This window comes from Panthera tigris, chromosome B1 (assembly GCF_018350195.1).
Source record: "Panthera tigris isolate Pti1 chromosome B1, P.tigris_Pti1_mat1.1, whole genome shotgun sequence".
Taxonomy (NCBI): Eukaryota; Metazoa; Chordata; class Mammalia; order Carnivora; family Felidae; genus Panthera; species Panthera tigris.
In genome coordinates, this window is record NC_056663.1 from 122,752,259 (window position 1) to 122,773,371 (window position 21,113).

The following is a 21,113-nucleotide window of genomic DNA, read 5'->3' on the forward strand; positions in this document are numbered from 1 at the left end:
CTCACTTATGGTTCATAGGTCATCTTTTTGCTGTGTCTTTACATGGTGGAAGGGGCAAGGGAGCTATCTTGGGTGACTTTGCTGTTGTTGTTGTTGTTCAAATAAGGACACTAATCTCATTTATCAGAGCTCTGTGCTCATGAGTTAATCACTTCCCAAAGGTGCCACCTCCAAATAACATCACATAGGGGATTAGGTTTAACACGAATTTTGGGGGGATACAAAAATTCTATCTGTATAACTTGACATGATGTATTAGGCAAAGAAACTAAATATGACTTTAGTATGTAAATAGTATTTAGTATTTAGTATTGTAAATTGTAAATTTAGTATTGTAAATATGACTTTAGTAATGTGGTGGTAAGGTATGGGGGAGGGGAAGAGTTTTTAGTTCTGTGATTAGCTCTTAGTATTTTAGTGAGCCCATGACTCTGCACTGGACTGAATTTCACAAGTCTTTCTCAGTTTTTTCCCCCTCTTAGATGGGTTAGAGTGGCTAGTGTGGGTTGGAGTTAGGTATTTCCTTTATCTTGTGTGGAAGGCTAGAGGTGACTGGAGTTGTGCATTTCCATTCTGTAGGTCAATTATGTGCTGATAATGCGCCAGCAAGTTGGGCTCTGGTTAGTTTGATTTTCCAGAGAGCTTATCTTGTTAAGAAAAACAGAATGTTCTGGTATATTTCAAAATGCTGCTTTTCCCTCTCCCCCTGCCAGATGCACAAGGGGTTTTTCTCCAGTATTTACTGTGAGAACCTAGTTGAGCTCCTGGAAGTAAACCAGATTGTGGGGTCCTCCCCTATGACTTGGCCCATGGTGTTTTTACCTCTCAGATTTGTCTTCACTGGGCCTCCAGCAATTCTTCAATTACAGTTTAGGTATTCCTATACAGAGCAAATCTCTGCTCTGGTAAGCTGTGACTCCCTGTATTTGCTTGTCTGTCTCTCCGATCTTGTGGGCAGTGGTTTGCCCTGTGTTTTTTGCTCTTTCATGGATCTAAGAAGAATTTGAGTTTACATTCTGTTCAGGTTTCTACTTGTTGTTAGGGAGGAATGATGACATCCAAGTTCTTATGTGCAGAAATGGAAACTGGAATACAGGAAATTAGTTTTTTTTTTTTAAACCAGAACATTTATTGTATGATTAATCATTGGAGTCCTTAAGATTTCAATGTGCAACAGTTGCCTTTGTGGGTTTAGGTGTTGTTTCTTCACGAAATCCATGCCTTAATCTGTGGTATACAATTTTTAGAGGCCTCATTAGATCAGTCCCAGTGGTATTTCACCTTTTAGCCTTGGCACTCCAGTTATTCTCTCTTCTGCTTGGCAGGATAGCTACATTTTCCATAGGTCAACTTCTGAAGATGTGGTAGGGCTGAGAGCCATAGCAGTGACATAATGTGTGGTTCTTATTATGATGCCTTCCAAATGATGACGTCCCTTTTGTCATCTTGTTTTTGTGGTTGAGACCAAAGAGAGGAAATGAGTCTTTTAAACGTAAAATATTTTCTGGAAGTCACATCAAGAAGATGGTGAACTAGGAGTCCCGACACTCATTCCGCTCCCCTCCGCCCCCAAAAAGAAACAAACTATAAACAACTACATACTGATGAAAATAGCTATGGGAGAGCTTAGAGTACAATGAAGAAGCTACATAAACCCTTAGGAGCTCAAACTCAGGATGGCCACATAGAAAAGTATAAGAGGCATTTTATCTGCTTCACACCATCCCTCAGTCCATCATAGTTTGATGCCAAGAAGGATCTCAGTAGTGTAACTTGCTACCATGTGTGAAGACAGCAGGAGGACCCTTGCAGCCCTTGTTACCACCATGGATATCTGAAACTTTTGCTACTGAGGATCCCTGCAGTCTTCACTGATGCTTAATCCAGCAGATGGAGCTGTCTGGAGTCCATCCCATTGTGCCTCCATTGGAGAAGGAGACACCAGGACTGGAGCTGCCATTCACGTCTCATAACCATGTACAAACCCAAGACCCTGACTGGACCCAGCTCTAGGAGGATCCCTTTGGCCATGACTTCCTCCTGTGGGGAAAAGGAGAACAGGGGAATTGCAGCGGCTTTTGACACTGAGGACCAGTAGCCTTTGGTGCTGCCACAGAACCCTGTGTTTTTTGACCATGTTGGCCTCAGGTGTCCTAGCTTCATAGAGTGTATACTGCTGCACCCTCCCTGAAGTCAAAACCTCCTTGGTGGTTCCCCTTTCCTTTGGAGTTAGAGCCATTGTGCCCTACTCAACTGGTGGCCTGACAATAACTCATAGGTCTTTTCCCACTGAAGATAGTCCATAAAATCTAGAAGAGGTGACTGCTCCCTCAAATGTGCAGACATCAATGCAAGGCTATAAGAAACACATAAAAAAATCAAGGAAACAGGGCACCACTAAAAGAACACTGTAATTATAGTAACTGGCTCCGAAGAAAGGGAGATCTGTCAATAAATTCAAAATTATTGTTTTAAGAAAGCTCATTTAGCTACAGGAGAACAAAGACAACTCAGTGAAATCAAGATAATAATTGAAGAAAATATGAAGTTTAACAGAGAAAGAAATCACAAAAGATAACCAGACAAATTCTGGAGCTAAAGAACACAGTGAATGAAATGAAAAAATGCAATAAAGAGCTTCAATAATAGACTCAATCATGCGAAGAGAGAATCTGTCAACTCAAAGAAAGTTCATTTGAAATTATCCAAAGGAAAGAAAAAGTAAAAGAATGAAAAAGAGTGAGGAAATCTTACAGGCTTTATAGGACATCATGTGAGAATCAATATATGCACTTTGGGAATCTCAGTAGGAGAAGAGAGAAAAAGGGGCAGAAAGAAATAATGGTTGAAAACTTCCCAAATCTTTGGAAGGACATGGTCATTAGTATTCATGCAGCTCAAAAGTCTTGAAATAGGATCAACCCAAAGGAGATTACACTGAGACACATTATACTTAAATTATGAAAAGTCAACAGCAAAGACGGAATTTTTAATGGAGTAAGAGAAAACTGATTCATCACATATTAGACTCCTCTCCCCCAAACTGTTCCCTAAGAATATAAGTTTATTTCTCAGTAGAAACCTTGAGGCCAGTTGAGAGTGAGAGGATATATTCAAAGTGCTAAGGGAAAAAAACACAGCCAAATAAGAATACTGTACCCAGAAACATTCCTTAAAAATAGGGAGATAATGTATTTCCCAGACAAACAATACGTAAGAGAATTTGTCACCCTTAGACCTACTTCATAAGATATGCTTAAGGGATTTCTTAAAACTGAAAACATGCTAAACAGCAGCATGAAAATATAGGACAACATAAATTCCATAGATAAAGGTACATATATAAACACATACAGATTACTATAGTAGTAAAGATAGTATGTAAATTGCTTGAACTCTAAAAATATATATATTTTTAGCTAAAAATATATATTAAAAAAAATTTTTTTTGAGAGAGAGACAGAGACAGAGTTTGAGCCAGGGAGGGGCAGAGAGAGAGACAGAATCCGAAGTAGGTTCTAGGTTCTGAGTTATCAGCACTGAACCTGACACGGGGCTCGAATCCACAAACTGCAGGATCATGACCTGAACTGAAGTTGGGCACCCAACCGACTGAGCCAGCCAAGCGTCCTGATAAATATATTTTTTAATGGCACACAATTTAAAAAGAAGCAAAATGTCTATAAGAGCACAAACTATATATGCATGTGGAGGTAATAAAAGGTTAGTATTTTTGTATGTGATTAAAGTTAAATTAAAATGGAAGGTCATAATTATATTTTGTATAACTCTTGAGCTAACCATGAAAAAAACCTATAACAGGTACACAAAAGATGAAGAGAAAAAACAAACAAACAAATCACTACAAAAAATTATCCAGTAAGAAAGGAGCACAAGAAGAGAAAGATAAAACCATTATAAGGCACAAAGAAAATAATTTTTTTAAATGGCAATAATAAATTTCTCACTTATCAATAATTACCTTAAATGTAAATACATCAAATTCACCAATTAAAAGGCCTGTAGTGCCTGAATATATTAAAAAAAAAAAAAAACAAGCAAGATCCAGTGATATGCTGTCTATGAGACACACTTTAGAATTAAAGATACACATAGGCCAAAAGTAAAGGGATGATAAAAGATGTTTCATGCAAATAATGATCAAAAGAAAGTGGGGTTCGTTATATGTATGTCAGAAAAAAATATAATTCAAGTTTAAAACTATCTCTAGTGACAAAGAAGGTCGGTATATAATGATCAAAAGGTCATCTCAACAGGAAGGTATAACGATTATATATGTACTCAATATCAGTGTACCTAAACATATAAAACAAATATTGACATATCTTAAGACAAAAATTGACAGCTATACAAAATAGTAGGAATGAATACAGAAATATTTGACTTGAACAACATTATAGACCAAATAGATTCAACTGACCTATGTAGAAATTTCTACCCAAGAACAGAATATACATTCTACTTAAAGGCACACTGAACATTCTCCAGGATACATATCTTGAAAGGTCACAAAACAAGTCTTAACAAGTTTAAGAACATCAAAATAATTCCAACTATCTTTTCTGACCACAATGGAATAAAAATAGAAATCAACAATAGCAAGAAAATGGGAAAATGTATAAATACATTGAAACTAAACAACATTCTCTTAAAAATCATTGGGTCAAACAAGTGTCTGTTGATAGATGAATGGCTAAAAGATGATGTGTTGTGTATATACAATGGAATATTACTCAGCCATAAAAAAGAATGAAATCTTGCCATTTGCAACAGCATAGGTGGAGGTAGAAGGTATATTGCAAGTGAAATTAAGTCAGAGAAAGATAAATACTATATGATTTCAGTTATATGTGGAATTTAAGAAACAAAACAAAAAAAGGCAAACAAAAACACACACTCACACTCATATACAGAGAACAAACTGGTGGTTGCCAGAGAGGAGGTAAGTGGGGGAATGGGTGACATGGATAAAGGTGATTAGTAGTACACTTATCTTTAAAAATTTTTAAATGTTTATTTATATTAGACAGAGAGAGAGAGAGAGAGAGAGAGAGAGAAAGAGAGAGAACAAGTGGAGAAGGGCAGAGAGAGAGACAGAGACAGTATCTGAAGCAGACTCCAGACTCTGAGCCTTCAGCACAGAGCCTGATGTGGGGCTTGAACCCACGAGCTGTGAGATCATGACCTGAGCCGAAGTTGGATGCTTAACTGACCGAGCCACCTAGGCACCCCAGGAGTACACTTATCTTGATGAATGTTGAAAAATGTATAGAATTGTTGGATTACATTGTATACCTGAAAGTAATTATAACACTGTATGTTAATTATACTTGAATAAAAAGTCATTTAAAAAAATGAGAAGGAAAAATAATAAAAGAAAAAAATCATTGGGTCAAAGATGAAATCAAAAGGAAAATTTAAAAGGTATTTTGAAACAAATGAAAACAAAACATACCAAAACTATGGCTGCAGCAAAAGCAGTTCTCAAAGGGATGTTTTAGTGAATAATACTTATATGAGAACAGAAGAAAAATCTCAACCTAACTTTACACCACAGGGAACTAAAAAAATAAGAACAAACTAAGCCAAATTAGCTGAAGGGAGGAAATGATAAAGGTTAGAGCAGAAATGGGTCAAATGGAGAACAACAAACAACAAAAAAGAACAAAACTAAGAGTTGGTGTTTTAAAAGATAAAATTGATGAACTGTTAGAGTAAGAAAAAGACAGAAAAGACTCAAATAAAATCAGTTGAAAGAGTAGATATTACAATGGATGCCTGAGAAATAAAGTGAATTGTAAGGGACTGTTATGAACAACTGTATACCAACAAACTGTACAGCCTAAAAGAAATGAATAAATTTCTAGAAACATACAACCTAGCAAAACTGAATCAGGAGAAAGTAGAAAGTCTGAACAGACCAATAACAAGGAGACTTACTTGGTAATAAAAAAATTTCCCAACAACGAAAAGCCCAGGACCCATTATCTTGGGTAAATTCACTACACATTCAAAGAAGAATTAATACCAATCCTTAAAATTTTCCAGAAAATAGAAGTGGGAACATTTCCAAACTCATTTTATGAGGTTAGCATCACCTTGATACCCTAACCAGGCAGACACTCCCAAGAAAAGAAAACTACAAGCCAATATTCCTGATGAACATTGTTGTAAAAATCCTTAATAAAATATCAGCATTAAATAAAAAAATTGACAGCACATTTAAAGGATCATATACCATGGCTGAATGTGATTTATCCCAGGGATGCAAAGATGGTTCAACATACACAACATGATAGAACAACTTAAGAAAATGGAAGGAAAAAAAACCCATGTGATCATTTCAATAGATATAGAAAAAGCATTTGATAAAGTTCAACACTCATTCATGGTTGAAACTGAACAAAAGCAGTATGGAAGGATGTAACATCAATAGAAAAAATGAAAACGGTAACTATCTTAGATGATGGATATATATTAATTAGCTTGACTATGGTGATTATTTCACTATATTTATATATCAAATGATCAAATGGTACACCTTAAATATATACCACTATCATTTTTGCTCTTATCTTGTATTTTTCATTTACATGTATTGTAAATTAAATGCCAAAATATTATGTCAGTATTATCCTGTGATACATCACTGTTATTTGCTATACATGGAAAAACTGTAAAAGATAAGGAATGGTTACAGCACAAGTCTTGGTGAGTTGGAGGAGTGGATGGTAGAAGATGTGAACACTATAAAGAGCTGAAGATTTGATTGCTGCTTAGTGTGTCCTTTTCTAGTGAAATCTAATGTATAGTTTAATTTGACCATATTTAAGGGGAAGCTAATTCTAATTATATATACTTGTAAGTACAAATTTTAAACAAAATATTGTGTTTACCTAGGGGCTTATCTGTTCTAACTATATGCAGTTAGCTTCTTTTTCCTTTAAAAATAAACTCTGAAAACAATTTTGATAAACTAAGAATATTGAGGTATCAAGGGGTATTTATAATGAAAGCAGATAATATGAATGTATTGATATATTCTACATATGTAATATAAAACTAATAAATGTTTTGTTCAAAATGAAGATTTTTTTCCTCACAACTTTTTCCATGACAGTATATTGACCTAGATAATAATAATAAAATAATAAAATCTTAAGAATAACTTTTAATTTATTTGTCCTATAATGGTAAAAAGAATAAGGAATTAAGTTGAAGTAGTTGAAAATAGGATCATAATTGTACTTGACATTTCTCAATGCTTTTTTTTGTCATAGCAAGTATTTGTTTATGAGATTTGAAAAATATTGTTTCTAAAAAATTTTTAATTTAAGTTTTGAGGTAATAAGAGAAGATGGAGTCTTTTCCACTTTTTGAACTCCAATTTTTTTGGCTTATGTAATGCTAAATGGTAATTTGTCAATGATTCTTAGGCTGGATTGGGCTCATAGACCATAGTTTGCTGACTCCTGAAAGAAAGATATTGAGGTACATAGCATATAGACTTACGATTTTATTTAGATGGCTTATATCATTTTGGTGACATATGTAAAACACTCTTTAAAAGTGAGGGAGGTGGGTCTTCAGCACTTGAGAAGAATGAATGCACACTATGGGGGATGTGATAAGGAGTTAAACTGAGGTAAATAAAATAGTTCCAGGTCAACAGAAAAAGATCCCATTTGATACTGGTCAACAAAAGCTTGTTTCTATGGAGGCAAGGGTGGGGATTTGTATTATATGACTATATGTTGTTGGAGACTATAAATATGGTGACGTGGGGAGAATTTGAGAGAATAAGGATTTTCAAGGCCAGAATGGTTAACCATGGAATCAAGCCTATGTGGAGGGAATAAAAGAAATCAGAAGGGGCTTGATGGACTGTAATAATAAGGCAAAGTTGAGAATTTGGAGATAAAAATGAGGGTAAACAGGAAGTAGGTAGGATAGAGGGAATAGAAGTGAAACGATAGTTGCCACTGAGGATACAAGAATTCAGTTTTATGGGGAAGAAAACTGACAAAACCTTGAGTGTGTTGTGCTTTTGTGATCTTGTTAAATTACCATTTGTTAAGTAGAGACCTGGGGTGTTGGATGGTGAGCCTGGTTCAACAGAAGACCACAAGGGAGCTAAAATCTAACTCTATTACTCAGAGGTGGTGGAGGAGTTACAGGGCATGATCTTGTGGGGAGGTCAAGGCAGGGTGCAGGCAGAGAGTGAAGTAGAACTTCTGGGGCATATACCCTTATTAGGGTCCATGTGTGGAGTGCTTTGGGGTTCCTGGGCTACATATGGATTGGTCAATTCAAACCTAAAAAAGTGGAGTTTTAGTAAGCTTCAAGGGAATCTCATCTAAGGGGTAGGCAAGGGGAAGGTGTGAGTGAGTGAGTGCTTTTCACAAAGGCTGTTGGGGGAATCATGCCTGGAATTTACATTTACTTGTGACTCTACAGTCTTTTATCTAGGGCAAGCCCTCAAGGGAGGGGCTGGTGTTAGTTCAAAGCCCCTGCAGACTGGCCACAAAAAAATGGATGCTGAATTAGCCATATGGAGTAGTTTAGCTAAACTGTCAATATGTGGATGAAGGTTGGATGAACCCTATGGTTTACCACTTTTTCTAGCTGCCCTCTAGGAAATGATGCATAGGTTTTCTTTGAGTCACAAACCCACCTGGGATTGCTGAGACCTTCCTGCCCTTCAGTTTAGCACTTAGGATGGGGAAGTATAGGGCTTAGGGCCCATTCTCAAGCACACGTATCCATGGTCTTTTGCTTTTCTTTCTATTCCCTTACTCATGAGATCTTTCTCTTAGGCAAAGAGAGAAAAGCATGGAAAAACAGCCTCTCTGGTAGTATTTTCTTTTTTTGTCTTAATGCTTGATCTCTAACATTAGTTAATTACAGGAAAATGAGTTTTATTCTGTATATCCTTTATAGTCTTAGCTGCCCAAATGCAGATGAATAGAAATGAGAATATGGAGAAGGATTTCAGTAGTGGAGTGCTGCAGGATTTTCAATAGACTGGAGAAATATCTTCATTTTGGGGGCGCAGGGATGGGAAAAAGAACAAGGAGGAGTGATCAGCTTTAAAGATGCTAGGAAATAACAGTTTGGAATACTTCTCCCACATAATAAGAGCAGTTGCAGCAAGTGTAGTATGACTTGGGAAAGTTGGTAAATTTGGTGTGGAATAGGCCGACTAGCTTCATTCCATTTTTTCCTTCTTTAAATTCAGCTGATGCACTGACTCCTACAATAGATGGTACCTACAAATTAATTGTAGGTAGTGATTCCTCAAAACTCTCTCAGAATGCTCTTTACTTACATGGAGCCAATTGATCCTTCTCTTGTTCGCCTGGATCTCACTCAGATTTCAGGCTTGTATTTACACATTCATACTCTTCTTTTTGCTTATTAGACTTTGACTTCCCTCTAAGGTTTTTATGTTTTCACATCTTTACAAACTTCTTCCTCTGAACTCTCTGGGTCTGGCTAATCCAGGGCCTTCCCTTCCCTTTACTTCCACATAAGGGGAAGTTAACACACATTCTAGAAGAGGGGTGTAGTCTTATTAGATTTGTTTCTCAACATGTTCATCTTTCTCCCCCCATGCTATGTAAAGTTTATTTCAAAATGCATTTCTTTTTAAATTTAGAAGTTTGCTTTGTTTTGTAGAGACCACTTTTTTGAGACATAATTCATATATCACAATTCATCCATTTAAAGTACATAGTTGAATGGTTTAGTGTATTCACAGAGTTGTGCACCCATCATCACAATCAATTTTAGAGTATTTAACTCATCCCGATTAGCAGTCATTACCATTTTGCCCCCGTCCTCCCAGTTGTGGGCAATGTCTTTCTGTCTCTGTAGATTTGCCTATCTGGACATTTAATGTAAATAGAATTATACATTATTTGTCCTTTTGTGACTGGTTTCTTGGCATAGTATTTTCCATGTCATAGCATGTATCAATATTTCATTTTTTATAGCTGAATAATATCCCATTACATGGATATACCACATTTTGTTGATGTATTTATCAGTTAATAGACATTTCGGTTGTTTATACTTTTTGGTTAAGAATGGAAATAATAAGTATAATACTATGCTAAATAAAATCATAAGAATGAGCATAAGAAGGATTCTGCTATGAACATTTGTATATAAGTCTTTATGTGGGCATATGTTTTCATTTCTCTGGGATATACACCTGGAAGTGGAATTGTTGGATAATATCATAATTCTTATGTTTTAGCTTTTTGTGGAACTGTTTTACAAGCAGCAGTACTATTTTACATTAGGGTAAAACTGAAGGTTCAATTTCAACATGTCTTTGCAACACTTGCTGTTGTTTGTCTTTCTGATTGTAGCCATCCTTGTTGGTGTGAAGTGATATATCATTGTGGTTTTGATTTGCATTTCCCTAAAGACTATTGATGTTGAGTATCTTTTCATGTACTTGTTGGCCATTCATATATCTTCTTCAGAGAAATGTCTCATTAGAGTCTGTGCCCATTTTAAAATGGATTGTCTGTTTTTATTACTGACTTGTAAGAGTTCTGTAAATTTGATTTGCTTTTTTCTGGATTTATGATTAATTTCTTTTTTTCTAATTTAAAAAAAATTTTTTTTAACATTTATTTATTTTTGAGACAGAGAGAGACAGAGCATGAACGGGGGAGGGTCAGAGAGAGAGGGAGACACAGAATCTGAAACAGGCTCCGGGCTCTGAGCAGTCAGCACAGAGCCCGATGCGGGGCTCAAACTCACGGACCGTGAGATTGTGACCTGAGCCAGTTGGACGCTTAACCGACTGAGCCACCCAGGCGCCCCATGATTAATTTCAATAACATTATTTCTTATATGTGAAATTGTTAAAAAATGTTTATCTTATGTCCACAATTAAACCATTATTTCTGGAAGATGATAATCTTTCATTCTGCTTGTTTTTTGATATAACTATAGTTAGTGGAGTGAGGTTAATGTTTATTAACACATTTTGAATAAATTGATTACAGATTTGAAAAATGAACAGTTTTATTTAGTTTTAAAAATGTTTGTTTCAGGGCGCCTGGGTGGCTCAGTCGGTTGAGCGTCCAACTTCGGCTCAGGTCATGGTCTCACAGTTTGTGAGTTCGAGCCCCACATCAGGCTCTGTGCTGACCGCTTGCTCAGAGCCTGGAACCTGCTTCAGATTCTGTGTCTCCTTCTCTCTCTGCCCCTCCCCAGTTCAGGCTTTGTCTCACTCTGTTTCTCAAAAAAAATAAATCAATGTAAAAAAATTTTAAAAAAATGTTTGTTTCTTTATTTTGAGAGAGCGAGCATGTGCACGTGCATGAGTGGGGAGGGGGGACATAGAGAGAGGGAGAGAGAGAGTCCCAAGCAGGCTTTGCACTGTCAGTGTGGGACTTGGTCCCACTAACCGGGAGATCATGACCTGAGCTAAAATCAAGAGTCAGACTCTCAACCGACTGAGCTACCTAGATGCCCCAAGCAGTTTTATTTAAAATTTGAATTTAGGGAAAGAATTCTTAGGTTTTATCTTTCCTTCCATTTATCCTAATGTCCTGGAAGAATAAATTTAAAGCAATAAAATAATTAAATGCTCTAGTGTCTTTGGATTTAAGCATTTTCTTATGGTGCCACAAAATATAATATGAATATAATATTTTAATGAATGATTGTGAGTTTTTAAAAATTTATCATATCCCTGAGATGTGTTTAATTCTGCTATGTATACAGTGTTGTTTCAGTACATCTTTTGAATATATTATGGTGTCCTACTCTACTGAGAACTTTTGTTAAAAAACACAATATTACCTTTTATTCAACCTGAACATTTTCCACAAGAATCTTTCTTTCTTTTGGCCATGCATCTTCATTAACTTCCTTAATGAGTCCTTAATATAGAAAGACATTAAATAATAGTTTCTATTGACATTCTTTGATTTGGTAATGCAAAATTTATGAGGTTGCTATAATAACTTCTTATCTGTTAAAAAACTGAGCAAAATTTCACTAGGTGGCGCCAATATTTTGGATTTTATGGACATAAAACTACTTATTCATTTCCCATATTCATTAAAACAAATGTTTAAACAGTATGTGGCAAGATATGAAAATATGCTTTGTAGTTCTCCTGAGCAAACCTAAATTGGAAATTTTAGTTTTTCGTCTGTTCTGCCAAATGGAAATAACTTAGCAGTATGTATTTAAAAATGTTATTTAAATTCTGGTTGCAAAATAAGTTATAGAGCTATCATTACATTTATCTATATAAAGTTATGAAAACAGAATTTTATTTGTTAAAAATTTTTTTTAATGTTTATTTATTTTTAAGACAGGGAGACAGAGCACGAGTGGGGGAGGGGCAGAGAGCGAGGGAGACACAGTCTGAAACAGGCTCTGATGAGGGGCTCGAACCCACGACCGTGAGATCATGACCTGAGCCGAAGTCAGATGCTTAACCGAGTGAGCCACCCAGGTGCCCCAAAACTGTTAGAATTTTAAAAGTTACATTTAAAAGGTATAATTTATAAACTAGGTTTTCCTCTGAATTAATAGATTATTTAAGATAATTTATTAATTTTAAGTAAGATCTTAAGTAGATTTCAAGTAGAAAGGTATAGTTTCAAGTAAGTAAAAATATGCTTATAAACATTAATGATGATGATTATTATTTTTTTTAATTTTTTTTTAACGTTTATTTACTTTTGAGACAGAGAGAGACAGATCATGAACAGGGGAGGGTCAGAGAGAGAGGGAGACACAGAATCTGAAACAGGCTCCAGGCTCTGATCTGTCAGCACAGAGCCTGATGCGGGGCTCGAACTCACGAGCCGTGAGATCATGACCCGAGCTGAAGTCGGATGCTTAACCGACTGAGCCACCCAGGCGCCCCAATGATAATTATTTTTTGAAGCCTGTCATTATTACTAATGGCTCTCTCTTATGGGTGGATTGTTCCATTATTTATGATGGAAAGGTTTTACCTTTTCACTTATCATTGCTAGTCTTTAATATTTATTAAATTACCTGATTACTTAGCATTAACAGGTATTTGGGATTTTATTGCAGTTAGTAATATGTAGTGGTGGCCTTGAAATAACTTAAATTTGAGGATAAACAAAGATTTAGGAGGACTTGCACACAATTAAATGTGTTTTTCTTTCCTAAACACAAATTAGTGGTTTGTGTAATGGCTACTGTGTCTAAAAGTTGGAGTGCAAACTTTTTTTATTTTCTAAGTTTTCCAATTTTTAAATCAGGGTTTCAAAGAGGAAAGGAAATGTGTCAAGATGGGAGAAAAAATTATATGTGAGAAATGGAGTGAGGAAGAAGTTTGGAAACACTTATTTATTGGTCAGACAGTGGTTATTTATCCTTTGGAAGAGCATCTGATATTTTCAAGCCTAATCATAAAATGATTGGTATTGTTACTCATGACTTTTATATACTGAAGTCATGCTCATTCATGGTAAAATTTTAAGAACTATATAAAATAAGTAAAACATTATTGATTTAGTGGTGAAGAGTTCCAGGCTTTAGACTCACACTCCAAATTCTTACTCTAGCATATACTAGTTGTATGATCTTGGGCAAGTTATTTTGCCATTTTAAGTTTAAACAGTTTTCCATCTAAATTTCTAAAGTATAAATAATAGTATCTGCAAAAAGGTTGTGAGAATCCAATGAGATGTAATTATATATACACACACATGAATTGCTTAACACAGTGTCTGACATTTGTTAACATGATAAGTGATACATATTACTATTACTCATTTAATGAATATTTTTTGAATACCTACTCCATGTTGTGAATAGAAAGGTGATGAATAATACAGAGGCTCTTAAATCAAGGAGTTCACACTTTGATAGAAGCTACAAATATGTACAAAAGTTTTCAATAATATTCAAATCTGTTACAATGGGACTTCAGAAGAGAAACTCATTGGTTCTTCTTGGAGGATGGCAGAAGTCAGGAAAGGATTTCAAAATATGTTTGGGTTGTGTTTTGAAGGATGGGTAGTTATTTGGATGAAATATAACATTGCGGCAAAGAGAATGTGCAAAGCCATGAACATTTGAGAAAAGCAATCTTTTTTTTATCTAGAGGTGATGATGAACCAGTAAATATTTTAAAGCAGGAAATTCACAACAGCTTTGTGATTTTAGAAAAGTAGGACAGTTAACTGTGAGTCAAATGTATGGGGTGTACATAGTGATTCACATAGTAAATTCCCTTATTAAGATGGTGAAATGAGGAGCACCTTGTGGCTCAGTCAGTTGAGCATCTGACTCTTGATTTTGGCTCAGGTTGTAATCCAGGGTCTTGGGATCAAGCCCCATGTTGGGCTCTGTGCTAAGCATGGAGCCTGCTTAAGATTTCTCTCTCTCTCTTTATCTCTCTCTATCTCTCTCTCTCTCCCTCTCTCCCTCTGCCTCTCTCCCTGATTGCTGTCTCTAAAAAGAAAAAAAAATAAAGATAATGAGGTAACCCTAGAAATGATGGGAAAGTGACATATATTTGTATGCTAATATTGGTTTTTATCTAGTGATTAATTTGATGTAGGAGGATGAGTGGGAAGTATTGAGGACGACTGCTAGCTTTCTCACTTAGAGTACTATATGGATACTAGAGAGAGTTGGAGAGAGAGCATACAGAAAGCATGTCAGTGTGTGTGTGTGTGTGTGTGTGTGTGTGTGTGTGTGTGTGTGTGTGATGTGTAGTTCTGGGAAATCAGATTATTTTAAGCATCTGTTAGTTATATAGGTAGAAATGTCTTGAAGGTTGTCAGAAAATTGAGAAAAATCTGGATTGGAGATTTAGGAATTAGTCTTCGGGCTAAGTTATATAGTCCATAAGGAATGAGGATTGAACCTGGAGGTTGACAACCTTTAATGAGTAAGTGGAGGATCAGGGGAATCTAAGAAAGAAACAAAGAAGGAGGATTAAAAATGGTATGAGTAGAATGAGGAAGAAATGATCTCATAGGAGCCAGAGGAGGATTGCATATCAAGAAAGTGGTTGCCATCTGTGTCACATACTTTGGATAGATTAATAAACATAACCCAAGTGGTGCCTGGGTGGCTCAGTTGGTTAAGCATCCAACTCTTGATTTCGGCTCAGGTCACGATCTCACAGTTTGTGAGTTCGAGCCCTGCATTGGGCTCTGCGCTGGCAGTATGAAGCCTGCTTGGGATTCTCTCTCTCCCTCTCTCTCTGCTCCTCCCCTGCTTGCTCTCCTGCTCAAAATAAGTAAATAAAATTAAAAAAAACCCCAAAACATCGTTTAAAAAAATAAAGATAACTGAAAAGAATCCATTGAATGTTGCAGAATTTTAAAATCAATGGTAATTTTAGCAAAACGCTCTGATGGACCAGGTTGCAGGCAGCAGATGACAATGGACTTTAGAATGGATAGACTTGGATTGTGATGCCTCCCACTTTGGTCTTCTTCAATATTACTTTGGCTATTCGGGGTCTTTTGTGGTTCCATACAAATTTTAGCATTGCTTGTTCTAGCTTTGAGAAGAATGCTGGTACAGTTTTGATTGGGATTGCATTGAATGTGTAGATTGCTTTGGGTAGTATTGACATTTTAACAATATTTATTCTTCCAATCCATGAGCATGGAATGTTTTTCCATTTCTTTGTATCTTCTACAATTTCCTTCATAAACTTTCTGTAGTTTTCAGCATACATATCTTTTACATCTTTGGTTAGGTTTATTCCTAGGTATTTTATGCTTCTTGGTGCAGTTGTGAATGGGATCAGTTTCTTTATTTGTCTTTTGGTGGCTTCATTATTAGTGTATAAGAATGCAACTGATTTCTGTACATTAATTTTATATCCTGTGACTTTGCTGAATTAATGTATCAGTTCTAGCAGACTTTTGGTGGAGTCTGTCGGGTTGTCCATGTATAATATCATGTCATCTGCAAAAAGTGAGAACTTGACTTCATCTTTGCCAATTTTGATGCTTTTGATTTCCTTTTGTTGTCTGATTGCTGATGCTAGCACTTCTAACACTATGTTAAACAACAGTGGTGAGAGTGGATGTCCCTGTCCTGTTCCTGATCTCAGGGGGAAAGCTCTGTTTTTCCCCATTGAGAATGATATTAGCTGTGGGCTTTTCATAAATGGCTTTTATGATGTTTAAGTATGTTCCTTCTATCCCGACTTTCTCAAGGGTTTTTATTAAGAAAGGATGCTGAATTTTGTCAAATGCTTTTTCTACAATGATTGACATGATCATTATTAATGTGATGTATCACATTGATCCCAGACTTTAGCCTCTACTACAAAACTGTAATCATCAAGACAGCATGGTATTGGCACAAAGACAGACACAGAGACCGATGGAATAGAATATAGACTCCAGAATTGGACCCAAAAATGTATGGCCAACTAATCTTTGACAAAGCAGGAAAGAATATCCAATGGAAAAAAGACAGTCTCTTTAACAAATGGCTGGGAGAACTGGACAGAAACATGCAGAAGAATGAAACTAGACCACTTTCTTAAACTATTCACAAAAATAAACTCAAAATATAAAGGACCTGAATGTGAGATAGGAAACCATCAAAACCCTAGAGGAGAAAGCAGGAAAAAAAACCTCTCTGACCTCAGCCACAGTAATTTCTTACTTGACACATCTCCAAAGGCAAAGGAATTAAAAGCAAAAATGAACTATTAGGACCTCATGAGGATAAAAAGCTTCTGCACAGCAAAGGAAACAATCAACAAAACTAAAAGGCAATAGACGGAATTGAAAGAGATATTTGCAAATGACATATTGGACAAAAGGCTAGTATCCAAAATCTATGAAGAACTCACCAAACTCCACACCTGAAAAACAAATGATCCAGTGAAGAAATGGGCAGAAAACATGAATAGACACTTCTCTAAAGAAAACATCCATATGGCCAACAGGCACATGAAAAGATGCTCAACGTCGCTCCTCATCAGGGAAATACAATCAAAACCACACTGAGATATCACCTCATGCCAGTCAGAGTGGCTAAAATGAACAAATCAGGAGACTATAGATGCTGCCGAGGATGTGAGAAACGGGAACCGTCTTGCACTGTTGGTGGGAATGCAAACTGGTGCAGCCGCTCTGGAAAACAGTGTGGAGGTTCCTCAAAAAATTAAAAATAGATCTACCCTATGACCCAGCAATAGCACTGCTAGGAATTTACTCAAGGGATACAGGAGTGCTGATGCACAGGGGCACTTGTACCGCAATGTTTATAGCAGCATTTTCAACAATAGCCAAATTATGGAAAGAGCCTAAATGTCCATCAACTGACGAATGGAAAAAGAAACTGTGGTTTATATATACAATGGAATACTACTTGGCAATGAGAAAGGATGAAATATGGCCTTTTGTAGCAACATGGATGGAACTGGAGAGTGTTATGCTAAGTGAAATAAGTCTTACAGAGAAAGGCAGATACCATATGTTTTCACTCTTATGTGGATCCTGAGAAACTTAACAGAAGACCATGGGGGATGGGAAAGGGAAAGAAAAAAACGTTAGAGAGGGAGGAAGCCAAACCATAAGAGACTCTTAAAAACTGAGAATAAACTGAGGGTTGATGGGGGTGGGAGGGAGGGGAAAGTGGGTGATGGGCATTGAGGAGGGCACGTGTTGGGATGAGCACTAGGTGTTGTATGGAAACCAATTTGACAATAAATTTCATATTAAAAAAAATAAAGCATTAAAAAAAAGAATGGATAGACTTAAGAAAATCTTGTGAATATAGATTGCTTACTCTTTCAAGGAGTTTGCCTAGCATGGAAGGCCGAGAGATAAGCTCTTATTGAATAGCTAGAGTTTTTTTTTTTTTTCTTTTCTAGAGGAGAGACTTTATAGTTCTTGCCACTATAAATCTCTGCATGTGTTATTTACCTTTTGCTAATTTAGGATTATTGCCAAAATAAAAGCTAGGTTAATGATTTTAAATAACCTGATAATTAAGTTATTAATATTTCAATTCAAAAAGCTTTTATTGAAGTGAGTAATGTTTGGTTAGCGTTACACTAGTTGCCATAGGACTTCAGATATTAAAAAAAAAACTTCTTTTCCTTCTAATTGGAGACACAGAACACATATATGAAACAGAAAATACATGGTGTTTCCCCTGACATTTACTGAATGAATGAATGAATGAATGAACAAATGAATGACATAGATCTATGAGGGTTAAAAATAGAGTATATGTGAAATACAGGGATATGCTGAATGCAATGGGCTTTAGTAGTTCTTATGACATACAAAGCTGTTATAATCTGACCTTTAACTACTCCAAATGCACATTTCACATTTTTTCTCTATGTATCCTATATTTTAGTCATAGTGAACTCCTTTCAGTTTCTTGAGCTTACCATTCTTGTGCCTCATTCCACACCTCTCTCCCTCTGCATAAGCTTTTCCTCTGGAAAGACTTTTTCTTCTTTTTCTTCATGTGGCTGACTTGCGCTCATTCTTTGAGATTTAACACCTGATAGTCTACACATACCTCAATCATGGCATTTATCATGCTTTATAATATCATTGTGTATTTCTGCCACCAGACCATGCCATTCTTGAGGTCAGAGATTATGTCTTATTGATTTTAAATCTTTTAAATCCCTAACACATGGTGGATGAAAGGAATTATTGAGTGAAGGAATAAAATCACATTGAGTTTGGCTCTTACAGGAAATGTTGGGCAGAAGATTGGTGGACAGTAGCAAATGAGGACATTTTGGGTAGAAGTAGAAACCATGGCCTGTGTGTAGCTGGCAGAGTAATCTAGCTAGCCAATGAGATTATTTTAGTACTGAGAGAACCCTAAAGATGGAAATAATGAAGGGCTTGTAATGCAAGCTGGAAATGTTCAGATTCCAATATAAATTGGAATAGTCATTTTTAAGCAGGAGGACGTGGAAACATTTTTCAGGTTGTTTATTTTGATAGTTGTTTATTTTACAGAACTCCCTTGTTTAAATCTCATTCATTCCTGAAAGCATATTGGATAACAAATTTTTAGGTAGCAGGAACCTGTATTCTGTTATTTTAAGGACAAAAAAATAATACATCTGTTCTTTGTCTCCCTCTCTCTCTCCCCCTCCCCTGCTAATGTTCTGTCTTCTCTGTCTCTCTCAAAAATAAACATAAAAAAAAACTAAAAAAGATAATACATCTGGTTCATGCAAAATGATACATCGATTTCCCAAATAAAACACACTTAAACACTTATATAACAATCACACAAGGATTTCTATAAGGCATTTAAAACACCAGTTACTTAATTAAAAAAATATATGTATTGAGCTCATTAGTAAGGTTTTATGTAGTCAATAATGATACTGCTGTATATCACATAACTTTATTTTGCAAAAAACATGTTCTGTAATGTCAATAAACAGTGAAATAGTATGTTATGGATACTAAAAGTATATACATTTTCCGGGTTGATTATGTCCTCAGCCAAGTGACAGAAGCAAAATTTGAGATCAGTGAAGTACTAAGCCTGGACAGCAAGGAAGGCATGGGAGGAAGTGGGAAGATAAGATCATTGCAGTAACGCACTGCACTTTAAACAAAATCAGGAGTGGTCTCATGAGGACAACAGCTGAGATAAAACTGTGGCCCACCCTAAATTCTCTGACCAGATTTGTGCAGGTCACATTGTTTGCTTGTATGCACCTGCAGATTCATTATAGTAAGTTTCTATTTAAGTATTGAATTTTGGGTAAGATGTTTGGCAGGTCATTATTTAAATATTTGGATTCAAGTAGTGAGAGCTTGGACAGTGATGCAGATCCATATTTAATTATGTTCTTTTAAAAATGATTGAAATATATTACTTTTATGCGGACTTACAGGTTTTTTGATTTGTTAAATGTGTATATATATATGTATACACACATATACACATAATGTGTATATATATACACACACACATATATATGTGTATATATACACACACACACATATATATGAGTTCTTCCTTGATATTGTGTATTTTTAAAACATGCTTTTTCTGCCCTTTTTTTGGTTTAAAGGAACAAGCACTGAAAAACAATAGCATGGACTTTATGGAAGTCAGACATGATTTGAGTTCTTCTCCAGCGTTTGCTAGTTGTAGACTGTTGAACAAATTGTTTAATTGTTTCAAGGCTTTTCTTTAAAATTAAGAGTATCTCAGCGCACCTGGCTAGCTTAGGCGGTTAAGCGTCTGACTTCAGCTCAGGTCATGATGTCATGATTTGTTGGTTTGAGCCCTGCTTCAGGCCCTGTGTTGACAACTGAGTCTGGAGCCTACTTCGGATTCTGTGTCTCCCTCTCTGCTTCTCCCCCGCTCGCGCTCTGTCTCTGTCTCTCTCAAAAATAAACATTAAAAAAAATACAATGAAGAGTGTCTCATGGTTTGTTGTGAGAATTAATTTCAACTGTGCAGGAGATGTGTTTACTGTAGTGTTTATTATAGTGATAAATACATGACACTCAATAATTTATTATTTTCTATGATATTAAAAATATAACAAGTTTAAAGTCACAGTATGTGTAGGATTTTTGTTTTCTGTTATAGCCTACGAATATACATTCATTTATCTCAAAGTGATATACTTCTGTTCCAACAGTTTTTAAGTTTATTTGTGTTACTTTAAGACATTGCTTACCCTTGCCCCCAAATTATTTTGTCTTTATTTTTTCAAATAATTTTGTCTTTATGCTAAAACAATATATATAAGAGGAACATGAGAACTGTGGTAACCATTGATAATGATTGGTCCATTTGTGTTGATTTGATAATTTTAATACCTTTATTGAACCCAGATACAGAATCCTCTTGTTTTCCCTTTTCTTTAATGAAATAAAACATTATGAGTGTCTACAACAAAGCTACTGGAACTAGTGAATGTGCAAGATCATATGATCGAGTCAATATACAAAAATAAATTACATTTCAAATATTAACACATAAAAATTAAAAATTTAGCAGCTCCACATCTAGATATTTACATAATACAAATGAACATATACGTTCAAATACTTACACACATATTTTCATAGCAGATTTATTCA

At 35.7% G+C, this 21,113-nt stretch overlaps 1 protein-coding gene and 1 pseudogene across 1 annotated transcript in view; one reads left to right on the plus strand and one right to left on the minus strand.

Moving 5' to 3' along the window:
* STPG2 (sperm tail PG-rich repeat containing 2) overlaps nucleotides 1-21,113 on the plus strand; it is a 614,041-nt gene that overhangs the window by 39,006 nt on the left and 553,922 nt on the right. The window lies entirely within an intron of this gene.
* LOC102948820 lies at nucleotides 1,164-1,445 on the minus strand (annotated as a pseudogene).